A 16,013-nucleotide genomic window follows, 5' to 3' on the forward strand; every position below is an offset into this window, starting at 1 on the left:
ACGTGCAGAGCTCCCCCCGAACACCCAGTTCCAAGAGGTCTATTCAGTCACCTCAGATGTATCAGGCTGGCCCTGCCACTGCTTCCCCTGTCAGCCTGTTTCTCCCTCCCACCTGCTTCCTGGCTGTGGGAGCTAAGAGTTTCACATCCCTAGCTCCAATGCCCACCTCACATCCTCCAGACGCAGACTCGTCTTCCTTGGACATGCGGCATTTCCCAGACATGTACTTGCACTTGATCTCCGGTTACAAGCACTCACTTCTTCAAGAAGGATATGGCCTCACTACCTTTTCCCATCCTGGATACAGGCCAACACGAGGCTCCAGCCCCCAGGACAGAGGTCAAATCCAGGGGCTTGAAGACAGTGAAAGAGACTCAAGGGGCAGCCAAGGTCCTCTGTCATCGTGGCTGGGACACTGACAGCCACATCTGGGGTACACAACCCAGTGTCAAGCCACTGCTGGCATACGTTGTACCAGTCAGGGGAAAAGGATGGGAAATTATGCAGAAAACCCACATAACAATTTCAACTCAGATGCCATTGAGCTGGGTTTGAAAGACCAGAAAGACTTTAACCACATTTCCCCGCCCCCCCCCCATGATTCTAAAAAGAATATGCATTTGGAGAATATCTGAAAAACAAAGTAAAGCAAAATGAAGAAAATAAAAATTACCCATAATTGTATCACCCAGAGGCAACTGCTAATTAATTTCATGCATATGTCCAGTAATGCATAGTTTTAATAGAATTGAGCTCTTACTCAATTTTATTTTCCACTAATATCTTATGAAGGGTTTTAAAGCCAATTAGCATTCTTACACTTTAATGAGAACAGCCAGTTCTTAACAATTCACACAAAAAGATGAGAAGAGATTCAATGGTATTCTAAAAAAAGCAGTTAATTTGAAAAAAAAATCACTGGATTTCGTTTTTGAGTTGTTTACATGTTTGATTATGAATGTGAGTGCAACTTGTGCTCTGGGAATTCACTTTATCTAGAAAATATACATACAATAATGAAAAGAAAGCTTCTCTGCACAAGTTCATTCCGGGAGGATCCAGGGAACTGCCCAAAAGTGATTTATTTTTTCACCTGGGGCCATCTCGGCTCGTCCTTGCCTGATTCCTTTTTTTTTTTTAGGCTGCACCGGGTCTTAGCTGTGGCACTCCAGTATCTTCCTTGAGGCACGTGGGATCTTTCAGTTGCGGCACGCGGACTTCTTAGTCGTGGCATGAGGGCTGTTAGGTGAGGCATGTATGCAAAGTCTAGTTCTCTGACCAGGGATCGAACCTGGGCTCCCTGCATTGGGAGCATGTCATCTGACCCACTGGACCGCCAGGGAGGTCCCGTCCTTGTCTGATCCTGCTCCTAATTCCCATGTGTGAGTTTTTCCACACCACCAAGCAATTCTCCCACACCAGCTGGATGCCCTACAATTCAACTCAAGTCTGACACTCTCTACCTGGTGGTAGCATCAGATTCTACAGGTTAAGGGCTCTGTCCTACAAGACTGTCCCTCACCACCCCTCCCCCCAATGCAGATGCCAATCACAACTGCAGGTTGTCACCTGTGCTTCTGACTGACCGGCTATATTGAAGGTTCCAAGGACCCCCTCCTAGGATTGGATTAATTTGCTAGACCAGCTCACAGAACTCAGAGAAACATTTTACTTATTAGATTACCAGTGGACCGTGAAAGGATACAGCTTAGGAACAGCCGACGGAAGAGGTGCAGGGGGCCAGGTATGGGGAAAGGGCCCAGAGCTTCCATGGCCGCTCCAGGGGCACCAGTCTCTCCCAGTCTCCACATGTTCACCAACCTGGAGGCTCTCTGCACTCCATCCCTTTGGGTTTTTATGGAGGATTCATTACGTAGCATGACTGATTAGATCATTAGCCACTGGTGATTGAACTCCCCTTCTGGAGATCTGGGGGTGGGACTGCAAGTTCTAACCCCCTAAGCACATGGTTGGTGCCCTGGCAATCACCCCCCACCAGAGGTGGCCTAGGGGCTTTCCCAAAGTCCCCTCAATAGTGTAGCAAATACATCCATATTGATGTCATTGAGATAGGCTGGGACCTGGGACCTGGGACCCCCTTACCTAAATGCTTGCACCTGCACAAATGTCTCCTACAACAATGGAATAAAAAGAAACTATAGGGGCTAAAAGTAACTGTGCACTTGCACAGTTGGGGCAAATTATGAACAAGATACAAAAAGGCTAAAACCCAACGGCCACTTCTGAGGTGCTGGGAGCAAAAGCAGGGGACTGCTCGTGCCCCCTGTACACAGCACCACCAAAGGTGTGGGCACACCATCCAAGCCACCCCTCCTGGACCCATCTATGCACCCCCAACCCATTTAAAGGACCAGCTCGCCCCCTCTGGGGAGCAAACAAGGAAACCTGTTCCTTTTTTTCACTCCCTCCTGCTGTAGCATGAGTCCCAATAAAGCCTTGCCTCAATTCCTCATCTGACCTCTAATCAATTTCTAGTGATTAAAGTGATCCAAGAACCTAGTAATATCATCACTCAGGAAAGTCCAAGGGTTTTAGGAGCTCTGCACCAGGAATGAGGATGAAGACCAAATATGTATTTCTTATTATAAATTATGATCTGTCACCCTGAACCCCCTTAGCTCCATGTCTGAATAGACTGACTTCTACCAGTTCTCTCTTGGAGTTTGGGTTGTAATAAGTTTCCAAGAATTCCTCCCCATAAGCTGTTACTGAGGAGTCACAAGACATGTGTGTGTGTGTGTGTGTGTGTGTGTGTGTGTGTGAAGCAGGAGCTGTGTATTTTCTCAAGGGATACCTCATCACTCCTTCCATCAGAACACAGATGTCACTTTATTCAAGTGTTGTTTGCACTGAACTGACCTGTTGCAGTCAGCTCAGGTGGCCATAATAATACACCTTAAACAACAGACATTTATTTCTCACAGTTCTGGAGGCTAGAAGTCCAAGACCAAGGTGCTGGCTGATTGCGTGCCGGGTAAGCCATTCCTGCTGCCCTCACGTGGCAGAGACCACCGGTCGGTAACACAGGGGAGGACTCGCCTGGGCTCCAGGCTCTGGGAGGGGGGTATTCCCTCTGCCTCCCCACCTCCCGGGACACCCAGACTCAGCAACTCCAGGTATTGCTTGGTTGTTATTTGTTTGTTTGCTTGAGTCTGTGGAGCCTTCTCTTGATGATTAGTTGTTCTAAATGTGCATCTTCTTTCAAGGAAATGAGATGTGGCCTTACCCTGAGATCCTGTGATAAGAAAAAGTTCTCAGAAATACAGCCGGGCATCCAGCATTCATACACAGATATGAAATAAGACAGGGAGGAAAGGGGAAGACAGAGAATTGATACAGACCTTCCTACACATGCAGGATGGGGATGGAGGAAGAGGAAGCTGCATTCTTTCATCCCAACATGGAACCATGGTGTCAGAGCCATGAACACCACGAGAGTGAGGAAAGTATGAGAGCTCGGGTCAGGCACAAAGGCTGAAGACCTAACGACACCAAAGGCAACAGCAGTGAACTGAGGTCTGAAATATGAGGAGAAGTTTCCCAGCTTGTCCGGGGTTGGAGAACTTAAAGAGATTGAATAATCTCCTTAACATAAAGTACCCTTAAAATCATAGCAGAATAAAAGTTAAATACAAAGAAATCAAATGGTTCTTAGAAACAAACAGAAACAAGAATCTCCAAAGGGGTCTCCAGGTCTGTTTAGATCCAGAAAGGGTCTTTGCAGCCACGATTCTATTCTTACTCCCATGGTCCCTCAGAACTGTCCATCCACAGGTGGTACCCAAGGCCCTGTGGATCCTGGCTGTCCAGGACCCACCCTCCACCCTCATTTCTGGTAGACAAACCCACTGCCTCGCCCAACCAGTTGACCCTGCCTGATGTGTCCTGGTTCTCCCCTCTGTGGCTGTGCTGGGGCTCTTCCCGCTGTTCACTATGTCCGGGTCAGCTCTCTGGGAGGCAGGCTCTGCCTTGGATGTTTCCTGTCAGGGAATGCTCTCTGAATGGCTCTCATAGGGAGTGGGGAGAAGAGGGCCTGGGAGGAGGTTGCGATAGAGCTTCAGCTGATGGGACTTGGCTGGGACCCTTCAGGACTGTTCCAAATTAATGCAGTTGAGCAGGCCTTTAACTCCCAATGGACCGATGATTGGAAGCACTGCCTCCAGACATTTGGGTGAGGCAGCTTCCTTTGGCAGAGGAGAATTCCCAGGAAGTGAGCTGTCAACACCCCCTCACTCCAGGCAGCTTGGGGAGTGAGTGCTGCTTGGAACCACGGCTCCATGGTAGGATGGAAGAGCGCAGGTTCTATAGGTGGGTCTGTGCAAAGGCACTGCTGCATCGACCTGTCAGATCTCACCCAAACCCTGTCCACTGGACGGAGCTCATGTCCTGTTCCCCTCTCAGCCTTTATTATAAACCTTTAAGGCATTATACCACATGGCCACACGCATGAGGAATGAGCTCCGGGCACCACAATCTCTGTTCTGATTCTCGCCTGATTTCCTCACGGTGTTGCCTTTCTGCCTCTCTGATACCTCCATTCCTTCCAGGTTCCCATATTCTCTGGCTCCTGGCCACCTGCCTCAAACGTGCTCTCACATCTAAGACTCGATGACTCATTCTACTTACCTGGGACTGCACATTGACTCTCCTTAAGACCCACAGTGCATTACTGTGACTCGACAGCAAGTCTAGAACGAAGGCATTAGTAAGTGTAGACTAGGTTTCCATAGCTTAACACATGCAAGTGTACATTCTTCTGGGAATTACCAGAAGAATCACCTAACAGGAGGTAACCCAGGAACCCAGACTGATTTCACTGTAGGGTCCAACCGTCTCACTAGGTGGCTGTGTGCTCACTGTGATGGGGCCAGCCAGGCCAGTTAGAGGTCTTGAAATTCTTCTCTCTGCCTCAGCTCAGAAGTGACAGTCCTGCGCACAGTCTGGTGAACAAAATGAGTCACGTGCCCCCTCCTACCTGCAAGGGGCTGGGAGATGTGGGGAAGTACGTAGATATTTAGTGAGCATCAAATGTCTGCCCACAATTAAGTCCATCTAATGTTGAATATAACAGTCATTCCTTCAGAACTGGAAAAGCCTTTTAAAATTCTGTCAAGCCACAAGGGTCAGATCCCATTGATTGTTCTAGAAAAGCAATATAGTAAAACATGAAAATAACTGGATCAGCCAAGAACCTTGAGTAATAGTACTGTGGGTGTCACCAACTGGCAGTGATCTTGGGACCTTCAAGGGCCACTTTAAACCTCAGTGTTTCTATGTGTGAAATGAAAAGATGAGATCAAACTTTCTCTCTGGTCTAAACGTCTGCGTAGAACCTATGGCCTTTGCATCTGAGCCATATAGAAGCACAAGGTAGCAGAGAGTCCTGGAAGACAAGATTTATCTGTTTCTTTCTACAAATATTTATTAAGTGCCCAGAACTTGTTCTTACTGTGCTGGGGTTGGTGGTGAACAAGACAGAAAATGATTTTACTTTCTGAGAGAGTGCCAGAAAACTATCTTTACTTTTTTATTAACATGGTAACCTTCTTGCTTATTAGCATGTACTTTATCACTTTGGTATGACATTTTTATTTTTGTTATGAAATTATTCTCTAAATCGTAGTCACCCATGGGCACTTTCTAGCTACTTGTATTAGTGTGCTAGGGCTGCTGAAACAAAATACTATGGGCTGAGTGGCTTAAACAAGAGAAATTTATTTTCTCACAGTTTTGGAGGCTAGAAGTCTGAAATTAAGGGACTGGCCAGGTCGGTTCTTCCTGAGGGCTGAGAGGGAGAATCTGTTCCAGGCCTTCTCCTAGCTTCTGGGGCTTAGCTGGAATCTTTGGTGATGCTTAGTTTGTGGAGGCATCACCTCATCTCTGCCTTCATGTTCCCATGGCGTCCTCCCTGTGTGCCTGTCTGTCTCAAAATTTACCCTTTGTATGAGGACACCAGTTGTATTGGATTAGGGCCCACTCTTCTCCAGTACGACTTCATCTGCAACAACCCTATTTCCATATAAGGTCATATCAGGAGGTGGCGGAGGTTAGAACTTCAACCTATGAATTTGGGGGACACAATTCACCCCTAGCAGTGCTGTTGTTAAGTAATTGCAAGGAAGAATTTCCCCTTCACTTGTACTTTCTTTCCTGAAGTTCTGTTTTTCTTCCTTAAGCTATCATGCTTTTTTTTTTTTTGGTACGCGGGCCTCTCACTGCTGTGGCCTCTCCCCTTGCGGAGCACAGGCTCCGGACGCGCAGGCTCAGCGGCCATGGCTCACAGGCCCAGCCGCTCCGCGGCATGTGGGATCTTCCCGGACCGGGGCACGAACCCGTGTCCTCTGCATCGGCAGGTGGACTTTCAACCGCTGCGCCACCAGGGAAGCCCCATACTTTGTTTTTTTGACCACACACTTTACTGTGATGGTAAGGCAGTTTTGCTTTTTTGCATTTTCTCTCCACGTGTTCTGGGAAAATACCTGGAGCCTTGTATTTTTTCTAGCTCCAGGGGTCTTTGTACAGCAGAAGGCAGAGCTGCCTGAAGACAGCCTCTCCGGGCTCCTTATGCGGATGCTCCACCTGCGGAAGAGATTATTTGGGACATCTAGGCTGGGAAGGAAAGAGAGGAGGTCTTTTTGGGAAGAGAGGCAGGGGTGGGACGATGAAAGCTTTCCCAAGAAGCCCTGAGAACGGCAGAGACTTGGCATCACCCTGCGAGGTGGGGAACATCTCAGCTTCCTGTGTACCTGGAAGAGAAGTTGAGCACAGCCTGCTTGCAAGGGACTGCAGGGCTTGGAGAAGGGACTGCTGGATGGACAGGGTGATGGGCTGGAGAGGACAGGTTACATCCCATATCTCAGCACTGTAAAATCCCCCAGATGCCTGTGCGCCTCTAGGGAGAGAGAAATAGAACAACAACTGACATTCTGATTACTTGCTGCTCTAGAAATGAGGAATTGAATTTAAGTTAATTTTAAAAATTAAAGAAATGTGAATTTTCTATACTTTCAGAATGTGTGATTATGAATTCATACAAACTCCATTGTCTAAAATTGTTCTGTTTTAAGCCACCAGTGTGAATCTTGAGCTTCGCTCAATTTTCTATGTAAAGGAGGAACTTCATAATGGACTTCCATTTCTCCAGCCTCTGGACCATTTATTTACTGTGGCACTGATTCCCTGGCCTGTAACCATCTAGCACAGAATCTTGCCCTTAGTAGGTAATCAAAAAGGGGCTTGTACAGAGAGGGAATGATGAGTCACATTGCCCACAGGCACAAACGCTTAGCAACAAAGGGTATTTTTTAAAGTGATCTTGACCTGACAAACCTCTGGGTGAGACGGCTGAGAGCCCTGACCTGTGCAGAGGGTCAGTCGGACAGAAAACCAACCAGTGATGGGTGGACGTGACCTTGAGAGACATTGGAAAGAACCAGGAAGGTTGCTCAGTGGCACAGCTCAGAGCAGATGACTCTAGTCTTCATTTATTGAGCACTTACTATGCTCAAGGCCCTCTGGGAAATTCCATACAAAATTACTTCACTGCTGTTCTACAGAATCTCACGACCTAATAAAATCAGGCAGTAAATAGCCAAAGCATGAAGTCTAAGAGATGCCACGATCAGCATATTATACAACTTCAGACTCCTGGACGTGGGGAAAGCAGTGACGGATTGGGAAGACTTCCCAGAGAAAAACGACATTTGAGACGCAGTGTATGGCCTGCTGCAAACTGTATTGTCAATGATGGTGTCCTTTTTCCCCACCTTCCCGACAAAAATTATGTTAACAAAGACAAACAAACAAACATGGGAATGAAGTCTCTCTCACACACACACACACACACACACACATACACACACACACACACACACACACACACACGCACATCACTGCTTAAGGACTCAGTGACTCAGTTGGGTAAGAAGTTGGCTTTGCACCTCAGCCCTCTTCCTGCCAGCCCTCCCCCCATCCCCATTCCCATGCCCCTGCTAACCATACAAACATCTGCATCTCAGTATGGGCCCATTCATCCTCCTTCCTGCTATTTGCTGTCATCCTTTCATTCATTTAATCATTCATTCATAAGCAGTATTGCACCAGTACATTCCTGGTACCACAACCAGTGTATAGAAGGGGTGAATCTATTTTCTGTGAAGCTCAGGCCTTTATGCAGAATCATATTCATCTTCTGATGAGAGGCTGGAGTAACCAAGTGTTGTTAGAATTCTTCCCATTGTGCCTTTTCCTTGAAAGATGACATTTGTACAAAGAATTAGACAAAGACATCAGAAGTGCTCATTCATATCTGGGGAGGAAAAATATTTACTGGAATAACTTCTCAATGTAGATGAGAAGATTTATTATGATTATGATTTTTAAAAAGACGGTTATGTAGTAGAGGAAGACAAATGATGCGGTGTCAAGATAGGTAAGAATTTTGTAGTTTGGGGAAAAATGAGACAAATAACAGCTAAGGATTATGGAATCCTTACAATTTTCCAGTTATGTTGAGATTGCTTTATGCATATTTGCCTTATTAACCCCTGCCAAGATCTCGATGACCATCTGTATTTTTCAGATAAGAAAATCAAAGCACAGAGAAGTTAAGTAACTTGCTTAAGGTCACTGGGCCCGTAGGTGATGGCATTAGAATTCGTGTTGAAGAAAGCTATGGTGGTGGGTTTTCCCATACTTCTGGAGAAAAGAGTCTGTCTATTGAAGGAGGCATTCTTTCATACGCACCAATAGGTTTTGTTCAGATACGCATGCCTGAGACATATAATTTAGCACTGGTGCAACTTCCAGCTACTAGAGGGAGTGGCAAAGAGAAATCTTACAGGAAAATTCTACCTTCAAAGATCTTTGGCTCTAACAAGCTAGAAACCCTAAGCATAGGAAGTAAACTGCTGTGCCTGGATCTCGGGAATCCCCAGAAGGAAGGACCAGACAACTTGCCTCCAGTTCTCCGTCCGTCCAAGCAATCAGGTAGTGGGATGCAAAGACATTTCACGTGACGCTGGCGTGGAAAGGCCCTCAGCCTTCATCTCAATGTCCCCACACGCCGGGGCATCGAGCCCAGGTTCTGGGAGCCCCGATCTGCTCTGAGGCAGTGCTCTTTGTATCACCCGCGCTAAGAGTGTTTTGGGATCACCCATTTCTCTCCTGTCTTGCTGATCGTTTCTTCCCGGCGCATCGGCATCTGGGGCAGTCTTCTGGCTGCCGCCGGACGACATGCCCTGTGTGCCTCTTGGCGGCGTGAGGTCCGGGTGGTCCTCGGGCACCGGGTTTCCCTGCGGGCCTGCGCGGCCCAGGGCGGGGCGCGGCGGGCGGGCGGCAGGGGGCGCTGCGTGCCGGGCGGGGGCGCTCGGGCCGAGCCTGTGCTCCCCGCGTCTTTGTGCCACTCGGCGCCACCGCCCACTCTCCCCCCGCGGGCCGTGCGCCCCGGCTGGAGGGCGGACGGGAATAAAGGGCAACTCCGGGCGGGGCGGCGGACGCGCAGCGCGGACACCCGGCCCCGGACCGCGGACCTAGGCACGGCGCGCGGAGCCCCGCCCGTGGCCGAGCAGGAGCGGCGGCCCCGGGGCCCCTGCCGCGCGGGACCAGGTGGGTGACGCGCGTCCCCTTTGTGTCGGCCTCGCGGGAGTAGGGCGCGGCCGAGGGGCCCGAGAGAGGTGGCCGTGCCGAGCCGGCCTCGGGCGCCGGGATCGGGCAGGGGCGAGGGCCGGTCCGCGCCCAGGGCGCCACCCTGGCCCTGCCCCTCGGTGGCTCCAATGCCGCGGCCCCTTCGGGACCCCGCCCGCCTCCCCGGTCCGCTGGGTCTGCAGCGCCGCGTCCCCGCGCTCCGGCCGGTCCCGGAGCGGCCCTGGGTTGGGGGCCGCGGGACGGACGACCGCGGTGGACGGGGTCTGGCGAGGGCGAGCCGCCGGGGCGCGGGGCGGGGTGGGGGCGTCGGGAAGGTTCAGCCCGGCCAGAGTGGGCCGGCGCCGCATCCTCCGCGGGGCACATCCCGGCGCCCGATGCCCGCGGCCGCCAGCCTCGCTCCTCCAAGCCGTCCCCTCCCCAGGGGCGCGCGGAAAGTTCCCTGCGGGTCTCCCCGCCCCACTCTCCGGCGGTGGCTCCCCAGCTTCCCCGTACTGTCCTGGGCACCCAGCTCTGGGCGCTCCTGCAAGCCTGGAGGCTCAGGGTCGCGGGGAGGAACGGGTGCCTCGTGCACCCTTTGATTTCCATAGGCAGACCTCTGGATGGGCACTCCAGAAGTTCTCTCTGCCTGCCCTTTTCCCAGTGAACAATTATAATAATAATAAAAATCTCGCTCAACAAGTATCCCATGCTGGCCTTGTGCCAGGCCTAAGGCAGGCGGGGTGAGGGAGCCCCAGGGGAGTATCCCCAGGGGGGCCTGCTGCCCTGCGTGGGGAGGGAGCTCTGGTCCCTGAACTAAAAACGGACCTCACATCTTGCTTTGAACTGTTGTGGGAGGAAAACCTTTTTCTAGGAGCGGGCCTGGGATCTGATAAGGACACATTCCAGTGACTCTGGCCGGGGGCAGCTGGCAGATAAGCTGTGCGGATAGTAAAGTGTGAGAAGGAAGGTGCTGTGTGTGGACACCTGCCTGAAGAGCTGTGAGCTCTGTGAGTGCCCAGGAGGTAGAGGCAGGGGGAGGAGGGTCCCAGCTGCTGGGGAGCCTGGTACTGGGTCAGAGCTTGAAGGAGGGGCAGGTTCTAGGTGACAGGAAGGGCCCCAGACCAGAAGGAACTGCCCAGCGGAGGAAGGGGGAAGGAACACAAAGTGTGACCCTCGAACTTTCCCACAGGCCTGCAGCCCAAGTGTTCCCTTTCCTGGTACTGAGACTCAGGACCTGGTCTTCTGAAGTTTTCCAGCACCTGTTTAATTTTTGCTTTTATTATTTTTTAGAGAGTGCAAAGGAATTATGCCTAGAGTGGTCAGATGAGGGTAGATCGTGAAATTCTGAATTCCAGGCCTCCTTTGGCCTTGATCCTGTGGCAGTGGGAGCCACTGATGCTTTTGGAGAGTGAGCTGGGCCCGGATTTAGAGTGGTGAAGGTGGGGTTGAAGGATGGGGACCGCACCTTACTGTCCAGTGTGGGGTGTGTCACCTTTAGTCCCCAGCGTGGGCTCCCACCTGTGCCCTTGCCCCTTACGAAAGGTGAGGCATGGATTCAGAACCTCAGGAGAAAACAAGGTGCAGATGACCTAATTTTAATGGGAGGGGCCTTTTCCAGATCCAGCACCACTGGGGTTTGGGAGTTTGTTTAAAGAAGCTCTGATTCAAGTGTCAGGACACTTGGAAGAGGAGCTGAAGAAGGGAGAACTCAAGTGCGGGGCGCAGAGCTGCAGCCGGCCGATGATGGTATGGGCGCCCACGGGCCGTGAAGATGGGGCCGTGAAGACTGAAACCTGCAAGAGCACTTACCAATCCCTGTGTTTTAGAAGCGTGTTCCGGTGCCCTTACTTTGATCGAGTGTAATCCCTGCATCCAGGTCTTCACCTGAGTTCAGGGCTTGGCTTGTGGACTCGATGTGGTTTTGGACTTGGAAGGGACTGCCCACACTTCAGTTGAAGCTGCTGGCGTTTAGCGGGTGAACGTGCCGCTAGGCCAGACGGCGGCAGGGCCAGACGCCGGGAGCCACGTTGCCTGTTTTTTCCACTGTGGTTCATAATTTGTCCCCACTGCCTTCTTTTGTGCACACTTCTCCTTCTTGAGAGCCTTTCTCTCTGGTGTAGAGACAGGGGAAGTCTGTCCCCGCAGACAGAGCATCACGGAGCTCGCTGGTCAGCACAGGTCACCAGGCCAGCCGGCCCACTGTGACGGAGGACACTGTGGACTGAAGGGGGGAGGTCAGGGGCCCCAGCGACACAGAGGGCCATGGCTGGCCTGGGCCTGGCATCAGCTCTCCCGACGGTCTGCTGTTCTTTCTCCTGTTCCACCCTAGAACTGGGAGGATGAAGACATGTCAGCTGCCCTGGGGTCTGGTGGTCTGGAGCCCCCCAGACTCTTCCAGCGCATCTGGCCAATAAGGACCTCCCCTGGATCCCTGGGGTGTGGAAGATCAGAGGCAGCCACGGGGCTGTGAGTAGGATGGAATGCTTCTACGGAAGATGGACCCTCCCCGTATTCCCTTGGGTAGTTTCCTACCTTGGAGACCCGAGAACTAAGTTGAAGGTTCTTTCCTTTAAGACTGGAAAAGTCACGTGAGGCAATCATTTCTGGAACCAGCCTCCTCTCTCCTTTGTTTCTGCATTACTGACACACATGAATACCTTTTCTTAATTAGATGAAGAAATTAAATGGAAGCAACTGTTCACATACCTGCTGGGGATTCGGGCTGAAAGGCAGAGCTTGTACAACTTTCTGACCCAGCTCTGTGACCTTGAGCAAGTGTCTTAACCTCTCTGTGTGGCCCCAGTTCCTTCAACTGTGAAACTAAGGTGTTGGTCTAAATGATTTCCAAGATCCAGATATAAAAATGTGCTGCTTTAAAGGTCTTTTCCAGGAGCATCAATATTGCCAATGCAACCATTTTTAAAGAATTTTGCAAGAAAAAACATTATATATATATTTTTGCTTTCAGAACAATGGCTTTTCTCAAAGATGATAATTTGAGAGATGGGCTTTGAAGAGGGTGGCTCCTTGGTGATGAGAGTCTGGCATCTTCCTTCTTTCCTGGAATCTAAAGCCTGAATCGGATTGTGTTTCCTGAATGGCCTATAGATAGACGCAGAGTAGGGCTTTCAGCAAGAAGCAAGTGGACAAGCTGGATGCAGTGTTACAGAGAAAAAATAAGTTCCTGGATAGCATGAAGAAGCATGTCAACCAACATATTATAGTCTCCTGGAGTTTGGCTCCCTGGAGAGCCAGGGAACAGTGGGTGTTCATTTAGCATTTTCTATCACCAGGTGCTGATAGGAAGTGCTCTGTATGCTCGGACCCAGTTCTCACTTGGCCCATAGGATAGGCATCTCTACTGTACCCAACCTACCAAGGTGAAAGGGACAAGGAGAAGCTGTGGCGTCCAAGGCCAGGTATGTGGTACATGTTGAAGCTGACATGGAACTCAGAGTCCTGTGGAAAAGGATATCCTCCATGACCTTGAGGAGGCAACGGTCTGGGGGGCGGAAGGTAGACAGTCACAGACTGTTCTAGCACTGGGGTTGGTGTGCACCATGCAGTGGGGCGTGGTGAGCAGCCTGCCCGCTGGAGCCATTGATGCTGGCTAGGACCCGAAGGATGAGTCCCGGTTAACCAGGCAAATGAGAAGATCAGGGTCAAATTCTGGGGCTGGGAACAGCAAGAAACTGCCTGGGGTGGGAAGGGAACTTCGGGCCGGCACGGTGGGGCTGAGCCCCTGTCCTGTTGGAGGGTGGCCCGGCTATCTCTGAACCCTGTTCAAACCAAGCTCCTGGGTGCAATGGCGCTGCTTTCACTTCTGGAATCTCCTGGACCATCCCAGCAGTGCGGGGGACTTCCATTCTTTGGTTTTGGAGGCTCTGTCCTAGAAGTCTTACCTCCTTTTCCCTTCCTGCCCCCAGTTTCCTTGGTAGAGGAGAGAGGCTTCAGGGAAGATGAGAGGAAGCCCAGCGGCAGCCATGGCTTTTACAACCCAGCGTCGCCACGCTCTGTCTGCGGGGTTACCTGAGCAAGGCTGCTGTGATTCCCCAGGTGATGGCAGCCGGGCCTGCAGTGGGGAAACTCCGAGCTGGAAGTGAGCCCCAGCGAAGGATGGCAGTGAGACTGGGGTCACCCCTGCTCCTGCCGGCTCCACCCTGCAGGCAGGAACCCGGGCAGAGCTGGTGGGGCAGGGAGTTCCAGACCCAGCAGATGGAACCCTATGATATGGTTGACCTGGGACATGTTTCGGCCTCCGAAGGGTCAGTTTTCAAACAGTCCTTTGAAACAACATGTTTGATGTTGAGGTGGCAGCGTTTAAAGGTGGTTTGGAGGAAGGTGGGCTGCGCAGGCGGCATCGAAGGAGGACAGAATGCCTTTCAGACTCCACGGGTAGCCAGGGAGCCGTTCCTTGACGGTCTGTCTCTGCATCTGGGACGTGGTCCCTGGCCAGCGGCAGGTGGTGTGTGCATCCCCTCCCTGCTTGTCCTCTGTAGCCGGCAGGTCTTCAGGCGCTCCCACGTTCCAGAACAGCCCCGCTGGCCACCTCTTGCTGCCCCCTCCGCGCGGAGGCTTGCCCACACACCCTACAGGAAGGGCAGCCCCCTGGGCAGAGAGGCTGCCTTCCCCCGTCCCGCTCATGGGTGGAAAGTGTGCAGACCTCTGCATTAGGGGGCCTCTTTGACCTCAAGGTAGAACAGTCTCTTCAGTAGGTGTTCTGAGGCCAGAATCATGCAGATATTGTTTCACTTTCCCGGGACGACTTTTGCGGTTCCCAGTGGTGTCCGCCTCCAGGCTCACCACTGACCTCTTGTCACTTTCCTGCTTGTTAAGTCACACATGTGTCCTCTTGTCACTCCTGCTTGTTAAGTCACACATGTGTTCCTCTTGTCACTCCTGCTTGTTAAGTCACACATGTGTCCCTGGATCGAGCTTCTGAGATTCTTCCCCACTTGGTTCCAGCCCGTCTTTCCAGGCTGATCTGTCCGCAGCTTCCACACGTAGGCCCTGGAACATTCTCCCACCACCTCCACGTGCCAAATTCCTAATCCTTCCAGGCTTCGCACACATGTTGCCTTTTTCTTAAAGCTGTGGGGTCATCAACATGGTAGCCATGGAGGCAGACTCCTCCAGCGCTGGCATCTTGCAGATGAGAAAATGCAGGCACGGAGCAGAAAGGACGGAATGGCAGACCTGGGGCTCCAGCCACGCCCCTTTCTTTCCAGGCCCCAGACTCTTCTCCCGTGAGCTGGGAGCCTCTTCTCTACCAGGTGTTTCCACAGCAACGTTTCTTCAGAACCTGTAATTGCACTTAAACCTCTCTACTCTAATTTTCCTGTAACTTTATCATTTCTTTTACTAAATTATAAGCTCTACAAGGGTAGGAACTTCTTCATGTTTGCATTCCCTCAGTGCCTATCATGCTCTCTCTAAATGAATTTTTGCTCTGTGATTGAATCCAAGATAGAGAAACCTGGTTCAAAAGGGAACCTGAGGCGGGTTATCGACAAAGAGATGGGATCAGGGTTCACATTCTGTTCTCCAGCAAGATCTGAGCAAATCGAAAGATGCTTTCTCTTTGGGGAGGTCAGGCCACAGAGCAGGACACTGCAGGATGTGTTCCTGAGGATGTCGGGGACCCGGGGCTGCGGGTGAGGCTCCATCAGCCTCATGAGTCTGGATATTTCTAATGGGAGACAGAGGTGCTCTAGGTAAAGAGGTGATCCGGGTTCCTGGAGTGTTTGCCAGGTGAATGTGGTGGGGACCCTCGAGTCACATAGAAGAATAGAGCTGTTAGAGGTTCTGGACCTACAGGGCCTGTAAGATGATCCATAGTGGTGAGTGTCTTCTCTGTCCCCGAGGGGTCTGTTTTTGGAGTGCCTTCCCCTCTGCTTTGGTGCATGGGGCCAGTTTGCTTTCAAGAGCATCTTGTAGGCTGTGTGTTCCCAGAGCAGCTTTGCTCTGGGAAGTGGGAAGGCTTGCAGACACCCTGGGGGGCTGGCTGTTGGTTATGCCATTAAGAACATAAAGAAACAAACAGTCCCATAAATTGATTTTTCCTGACACCCTGATTGCCACACGGTACTTCTTGGTACCACATGCATGGCTCATAACAGTCCTAGGACAATGGAACACAAAGAGCTTCCCGAAGGCTTTCAGAGCTGGCGCCTTGGGAGCCGAATTTGTTGGCGGAAACTGTATATTTCTTCCTAATCGCTTGGCAGGGGTGAGGCGACGCCAGTGCTGGTGTGGACCAGACAGAGCTGGGTGTCCCTGCTGGGATCGCAGTTGCTTCTTCTTCTTTGTGTCCTGCTGAAACGTTAGCCTGAGATAGTGGGAGGTAGAGTGGTGGGTGGGCTGGATGT

At 51.3% G+C, this 16,013-nt stretch overlaps 1 protein-coding gene across 4 annotated transcripts in view; it reads left to right on the forward strand.

Annotated features, from left to right (window-relative positions):
• Positions 1–9,512: 9,512 nt before the first annotated feature.
• Positions 9,513–16,013, forward strand: part of RNF144A (ring finger protein 144A) — a 111,741-nt gene continuing 105,240 nt past the window's right edge. For 3 of the 4 annotated variants that reach the window (XM_082851328.1, XM_082851327.1, XM_082851330.1), the window contains exon 1: positions 9,513–9,627. The gene's annotated coding sequence lies outside the window, so the exon portion shown is untranslated. Of the gene's footprint in view, positions 9,628–12,734; positions 13,065–16,013 lie in introns of those variants that run through there. The other variant, XM_082851329.1, reaches the window with a different exon arrangement.

This window comes from Leucopleurus acutus (genome assembly GCF_964270905.1).
Source record: "Leucopleurus acutus genome assembly, chromosome: 12".
Taxonomy (NCBI): domain Eukaryota; kingdom Metazoa; phylum Chordata; class Mammalia; order Artiodactyla; family Delphinidae; genus Leucopleurus; species Leucopleurus acutus.